The following is a 7,873-nucleotide window of genomic DNA, read 5'->3' as shown; positions in this document are numbered from 1 at the left end:
ATGACGACGTGTACTTTTTAGGATGGCAAAAGTTTAGCCAACAATTGTTATGCATATTTGAAATTACTGTATATTAATGGGTTGGTTTTGGTTTAATTTTCAAAGCAATAATTTAGAGACATGTAAAGGCAGTGATAAATCAATCCAAATCAAAAACTGGTAGCTCCAAAAAACTGAACCTCTTAGAAATAATTCCTAATCCTGGAACTGTTATGTAAGGAGAGTACAGCTAAAATTTGTCAAGAGTTGTATGATGCTGTAAAATCCTGAACGAATTTATTAAACCAAATCTACAAGATTCTCTTATTATACTGGCACATATGTCTTCTCTGCTGGCTGCTACTAAGGACTGTTCCCACATGGAGTCTTGAAGTACCCTCATGCTTCCACAATCAGACCTCTGGGTCTGACTTGCAATAAATAAAACCTGAAAGGGAATTTTACCACCTGTCACTAGCTGCTGCTCTTGATTTGTACAAAAGGTTGTACAGATCTGTACAAAAGGAGAGTTTCATCAGTATTTTGCTCATCCAGATGTGCAGATGAGCTGAAAGGGATGAAGGAGGTACCTGAATTTAAGCCTTTCCTCCAGGCCTTTCGAATGCCATGAGCTCATGATGCTCTGTGGGCCTTATAGGATTTATAGGATCCATAATCGAAATGAGTTAATTTTGTTGTACAATTGTCTCTATTTTAATATGATTAGAAATTATCTGATGGAAAAAAAGCCCTAAATGGTTGGAAGAATAACATCTGTGTTTATTTTTTATGAGAAAATATTTTTTTAATATATGTAATATACCAAATTCTTAGGTGACTATTTCAGTAATAGTGTTAATTTTATTTGTTATTTTATTCATATTGCATTTTAATAAACAAATTTTCCTTAGTACTGAATAGCAATAAAATTCTCAGTAAAGATGATATACATGTAGTTCATGCACTGTGGTTTCCTCACACTGCCTCATCCTACCTATGATTATTTGCCAATAATAGATGAAAAGCATTATAGAATCCCAAGTTGGAAGGGACCTCAAGGATCATCTGGTCCAACCTTTCTTGGCAAATGCACAGTCTAGACAAGATGGCCCAACACCCCGTCCAGCTGAATCTCAAAAGTTTCCAGTGCTGGGGAATCCACCACTTCCCCGGGGAGATTATTCCAATGGTTGGTTGTTCTCCTTGTGAAAAATTTTCTTCTTGTGTCCAACTGGAATCCCTCCAGGAGTAATGTGTACTCAATACCACTCAGCTTTTCCATGTGACTCCTTGTAAAAAAGGAGTCTCTATTCCCCTAGACCTTCTTTTCTCAAGGCTGAGCAAACCCAATTCTCTCAGCCGTTCCTCACATGTCAGGCTTCCTTGATCATCTCTACAGCCCTCCTCTGGACCCACTCCAGCCTGTCCACATCTTTTTTCTATAGCTGAACACAGTACTCCATGTGCAGCCTGACAAGCGCTGAGTAGAGTGGGATGACAACTTCTTTATCTCTGCTGGTGATGCCCTTGTTGATGCAGCCCAGCATCCCGTTGGCTTTGTCACAGCAGCAGCACACTGTTCACTCACACTGAGCTTGTTGTCCGCCAGGACACCCAGGTCTCTTTCCACAGAGCTGCTCTCCAGCCACATAGATCCCAGCCTGTGCTGTGCTCCTGGATTATGTTTTCCCAGGTGCAGGACCTTACACTTGTCTTTGCTGAACTTCATAAGGTTCCTGTTAGCCCACTCTGCAGACTATCCAGGTCTTCCTGCTGGTTGATCCTCCTTCCAAAGTGTCCGCTTCCCCACTCAGTTTGGTATTGTCAGCAAATTTCATCAGGGTACACTTGATCCCATCATCCAGATCACTTATGAAGATACTAAACAACGTTGGGCCCAATATCGATCCCTGGGAGACTCCACTAGTGACAAGTTGCCAGTTTGAGAAGGAGTTATTTACCACCCCCTCTGGGTGCAGCCTGTCAGCCAGTTCCTCACCCATCGCACAGACCTCTTGTCTAGATCATAACACATCAGTTTCTCTAGGAGGAGGCTGTGGGGAACCGTATCAAACGCCTTGGAGAAATCCAGGTAGACAATGTCCACTGCTCACCTCACATCAACCTAACCGGTTACTTTGTCATAGAAGACCATCAGGTTTGTCGAGCATGATTTGCCCTTGGTGAATCTGCGCTGGCTTTTCCCAATCAGGTGCTTCGTTTGTCTTGTGATAGCCCCCAGGAGGGGGAGTTCCATAACTTTCCCAGGGACTGAAATAAGACTAATCAGCCTATAATTTCCTGGATCCTCTTTTAAGCCCTTCTTGTAGATGGTGCTGACATTAGCTTTCTGATGGTTTTCTGGGATGCCCCTCAGTCTCCAAGACTTCTCAAAGATTATGGAGAGCAGCCTCACAATGATGTCAGCCAGCTCTCTTAACACTCTTGGGGGGATATTGTCAAGGCCCAGGTTAGGCTCCTGTAATAGTTCACACATCAACTCTTCCTTCACTGACAGTGGGTCTGTGTTTGCATCAATCTGGATTTTTGTTCCCAAGCCTGGGCCCCAACAGTGTTGATAAAGACAGAGCTGAAGAAAGTATTCAGAACCTCTCCCTTTTCAGCGTTGGTGACTAATTCACCTCTCCAGTTTAACCATAGGCCAGTGTTTTCCTCTGTTTTTGCTTGTTGTCTATGTACCTGAAGAATCCTTTCTTGTAGTTTTTGATGTCTCTGGCTAATCTCAATTTTAGCTGAGATTTTGTTTTTCTAACTGCATCTCTGCACACCCTGGCAATGCCCTTGTAGTTCTCAATGGGTATTTGTCCACTTTTCCATCTCTGTTATTCTTCCCTTTCGGTTTTGAGCAGACTCAAAAGCTGACAGTTAAGTCAAGGGGGTCTTTGCTCCACCTACTTCCCTCACATTTAAAGGGAATGAACTGGTTTTGTGCTTCAAGGACTGTATTATTGAAAAACTCCCAGCACTCACTATCTGCCTGTTCCTCCATGCAAGCTTCCCATGGAGTTCCTCCCAACTGAACTCTGAGTGACCTGAAGTTTGCTGTTCTAAAATCTAAAACCTGTGTCTCAAATAGAACCTTCAGCATGCTCAGCATGATTCCAAACTCCACAATATTATGGTCACTGCAGCCAAGGCTATCACTAACTGAGCTATTACAAAACAGATTTTCTTGGTTTGTGAGTGGCAAGTCGAGCAGTGCCTCATTCCTGGCTAGCATATCTAACATGTATGAGGAAGCAGTCCTCTATGCATTCAAGGAACCTGAACATGTGATCTGCTGTATCATTCTTCCAACAAATGTCTGGGTGGTTAAAGTCACCCATAAGAACCAGGATTTTAAGGAAATATTGAAAATATGAATATTATTTCATGTTAAAGACCTGAAAATGGAAGGCAAATTAAAGTACTCTATTTTTGTTTAAAGTCATTCTGAGGTTTCTGTGTGCATGATTGATGGTTTGTGAAGAATTAGGGCTGGCAATCCCAAATTTCAAAATGACCCAGGGGATCAATTGCAGTCTATTGCTTTTAATCCTGATTAAATCTCACTCTTTTTCAAGAAAGAAATCAAATTCATGCTGTGGATTTCAGTAGGGAGAATTTATCCCACAGTATTTGCAAGGAAAAGCATACATGTACCTGATGGATCATTTGTGCTGCCTCTGTCATTTATTACTGAAGTATAGCCATCCTGGGAGTGTAATTCCCATTGCAGTGGAATAGCAATGCATATCAGTGTTAGTACATGAAAGGAAAAATATACTAGCTTAGCTCTAAAACAGAGGAGGGACCTTTAGGCAGGGAGAATATAACTCTTCAGGCTTGAATTCGGACATAACTTACCTATTCTTTCATGGTATGTCCTTCAAAAAATGACAGATAGCAGTGCCCTGATGATACATTTGTCTGAATAGGACCACAATGTCATCCAATCTCCCATAATAAATTTGGACTAGTATTGACTATCATGACTAGATAAAGTTCACTGATAACACCTGAAAAGCTTCCATGCAGATGTCCAGTTCAAATACCAACCAATTCAAACTTTCCTTACTTGCAAGATACGCTGACAGAAATGTGAGAGCAAATTCCAACAAAAGCGTGTTATTTTAGTATAAATTGCTTACATTCCATTTCAGTTCATCAGAATTGGCTGTTCAGAAATTAATTGCCAATTTCAACCTGTATGTTTGAAGTGGCATATCTCAGCTCAGAATAAAATTTATTAATTGACATAAAAACATTAGAATCAACATATTTTTGCCAACAAGAAACAAGCATATTCATTCTGGTTGCTTAATATTCTGGACTTCTGGAGGCAATGAAGTCATCGAAGGCAGTTTCGGCCTCCCCTTGGTTTCTGAAGTGTCTCCTGCACAGGAACCTGTCGAGATGCTTGAAGAAGTGATAGTTGGTGGGTGAGAGCTCTGGTGGGTATGGTGGATGAGGCAGAGTTTCGTAGCCCAGCTCGTTCAACCACTGCAGCGTCAAAAGTGCAACGTGTGGCCACGCATTATCTTGGAGAAGGATTGGACCCTTTCTGTGGACCATTGCTGGGCACAGCCGTTGAAGTTTCTGGTGCATTTCATTGATTTGCTGCACATACTTCGCTGCCGTGATCATTTCACCCGGATTCAGGAAGCTGTGACAGATTAAACCAGCAGCAGACCACCAGACAGTCAGCATGACCTTCTTTTGGTGCAGATTCGGCTTTGGGAAGTGCTGCAGAGCTTCATCGCGGTCCAACCACTGAGCCAGTCGTCATTGTTATAGTAAAGCATCCATTTCTCATCGCACATCACAGTATGGTCGAGAAACGGGTCGTTCTGGTTGCGAAAAAGAAGTGCTGACAACACTTAAAAATGGTGATTTCTGTGATTCTCGGTCAATTCGTGAGGCACCCATTTGTCGAGCTTCTTCGACTTTCCAATCTTCTGATGCTCAGAAACAGTCAATATGCTTACCCAGAGTTCTTTTGCAAGTTCTCGAACAGTTGTGCATGTATCTGCTTCCACCAGAGCCTTCAACTCATCGTTGTCAATAGCAGAAGGACGTCCTCGACCTTCTTGATCTTCAAGGTCAAAATTGCCCTGTCGAAACTTTTGGAACCAAAGTCGCACTGTCTGTTCGTTAACACTTCCCTGGCCATAGACCTCACTGATGTTTCGAGAAGCTTGCACTGCATTATGTCCAAGTTTGAACTTGTAGAAGTAGATCTGTCAAAATTGCTGTTTTGACATCAACTTCAAACATCCAAAATCTGTCAAAAACGCTGTTTATATTATAATTTAATTATACAGCGTGAAAGTTTATAACATGAGCTTTTCAAAAATATATAACAGTATGCCAGTTGAGAAGATACTATTCGTGAAACATATACAATGAAAATCACATTATAAAAAGGAAATTAATTTCCGAACAGCCTATAAAATACCTGCTTTCAGAAGCAGCAAAGTCAGAAAATTCTAATTTCCTTGTCTGAAAACTAAAGAAAATCTGCCAATTAGGTTCACTTTCTGAAATAAAGAGTAGAATAACAGGAGAAATGTAAGTCCAAAAGTTCAATATAGCTCATTTTGTTATTTGGTGTTCACAGAACAAATGTAATACATATGATTTTCAAATGCCTTAGTCATCCCCTATGGCTATAGCTGCTGTATACTCAGCTATATCCAAACATACTTGGAATGCATTATCAGGGTTCTCCTTGAACGATTTCTTCTTCAAAATAGAAGGAAGAACTGAAACCAAGAATGTTATAGACAGATGCTAAATGGCTGTTCTTAGTATCATGGAACCCTGCCCAAAGGTTGTGATTCTGAAGAAGAAAACTAAAAAATAAAGTAAGTGATGAGGCTGGGACTGAACTCCTGTTTAACAATGCTTTCATGTGACTACAGACACCGCTCTAAATCTCCTTCCTTGTGTATTTCTACTAGAAATGGAACTTTTTTTCATTTCATCTGCCCACACCATCATCATTCTGCCCTTTTATATGATTAAATGGTTAGTTTGTTATAATATTTGTCTTTAGATGTGACCCAATAACACTCTGCAGTTATTTATGACAATGTTCAACAGTCTCTTGACTTGCCTTCTGAACATACATACTAATCTGTGAACTTTAAGCATAATCACAAAGGGCTTAATGAAGTTTTTCCATGTGAATTTTTAAGCATCTGATATTGTATCATTAAAAAGGGAACAAAAGTATCATATTAATTTACTCTTAGTAGACATAAATTATGATTTTGATATCATTCTTGCCCACGTTTTTCTGCTGTTACTAAGCCTGCTTAGTAACTTTGTAATTTGAGTGGCTGTCCTGCTTTGTCCTATCTTAACCTGCCTTACTTTCCTAGGATCTGACTGTGCTATATTTTTAAAATGTAGTTTTGACTGTATTAGGGGTTATTGGCTAGTAGGGGAAAAAAAAGGACATTGCCAGTTTCTTGAAACAAATTATGATCAGGCCCTTTGTCCTTCAAAGTGCACAGTGTTGAATTAGTTCTGTTTTACATTCTTAGATCGTATGTAGTTAGTCAGATAAAAGGTCCATCTACTCCAGGATCCTTTGGTCAAAACCTATACTGAGGAAGAGGAACAGGGTAAGAATATAGTGATACTTCCTCCAGGTATCATTCCAATAATCCTTGATTTAGGGATTTCCTGATGCTGAAGTTGTATTTTTGAGCTTGCTAGCCCTAGGGAATCTTCTTGCAGTGAATCAGTGATACTGTTTTTTCTGTACCTGTTTAGGGTTTGTACTGACAGTGCTGTTTGGCAGAAAACTCCACAGCCCAAATTGCGTGGAAAAATATTTTGGTCTGTATCATGCACCTGATAATCTCATTGTATTGCCCTGACTTTTATATACATTATGAAAAACTGAGTATTTGTACATATTGAAGAAGACTGAGGAGTATGTATTTGTGTATAAGCACTTTTAGAATCTGGAAACAAACATACAAAGTAAAATTGTTGTTGCAATTAAATGAAACCCTTGTGCAATATAAACAGAAAGAATAATGTGAAGTAGACTTCCCGTCTTTGGATTGTCCAGGTCTCTTGTGTTGGTACAATTTTCTGCTACATAGATACTATTTATACTATTTATGAAGCCAAGTAAGACACTGCTGAGTTTATGTATTTACTTATAAAAATGACAAATCATAGGGAGAGTTCTACCGGATTAGGTTAATTTTGCAGATATTTAGCAGACAAATACACACTCTCCCACAACCTGGACAGCTGACAGTTGATGATTTCCTTAGAAATAAAACATATATTGCTTGTCTAACAGTGGAAAATAGCTGATTTTTAGATATATGAAATGTAATATGCCAAAATCCTCAGCTGACACGAATCAGTGAAGCTGTTGTGTCTCAAATACTGCTTGGTTGTAACTTTTGGATTATTCGGTATATACATTTATGAATAACATACTTCTCAACATATGCATACTTTGGTCAGTGTTTGGTAATAGAAATGGTTTGAGTGATGAGTATTTTATTGACTTAGGAAAATATTTTCCGTGATCATTATTAATATATTTACTTCTTTGCTGAATTTACTTTCCTTTCTATTAAAAATTCTAAAGGCTAGTGATGTGTACCGTAAGTCTTTTCCATGCTATTTATTGCAATCTCTCAGACACATATTTGAGGTAGGAATAACATTTTTAATGAGTAAATGTATAAAACCACATAATGGAATTCTTACTTAACACAGGCAAAAAATTGGAGATACAGTACATGGGCTATAAGCCAGGCCACTACTTGAATATCTTCCCTTATAAGAACTTCAGCTTTAGTATGTGTGATTTTCCAAGCCTCAGTGACAAGATGACAGACATTTGCAGCTCTTAATT

General features: G+C 39.3%; 1 pseudogene; it reads right to left on the bottom strand.

The window, feature by feature from the left end:
* Nucleotides 1-4,299: 4,299 nt before the first annotated feature.
* LOC113479232 lies at nucleotides 4,300-5,243 on the bottom strand (annotated as a pseudogene).
* Between the last annotated feature and the right edge of the window lie 2,630 nt (nucleotides 5,244-7,873).

Source organism: Athene cunicularia (genome assembly GCF_003259725.1).
Source record: "Athene cunicularia isolate RWA chromosome 4 unlocalized genomic scaffold, athCun1 chr4_part1, whole genome shotgun sequence".
NCBI lineage: Eukaryota > Metazoa > Chordata > Aves > Strigiformes > Strigidae > Athene > Athene cunicularia.
This window is presented reverse-complemented; position numbering and strand designations above follow the sequence as displayed.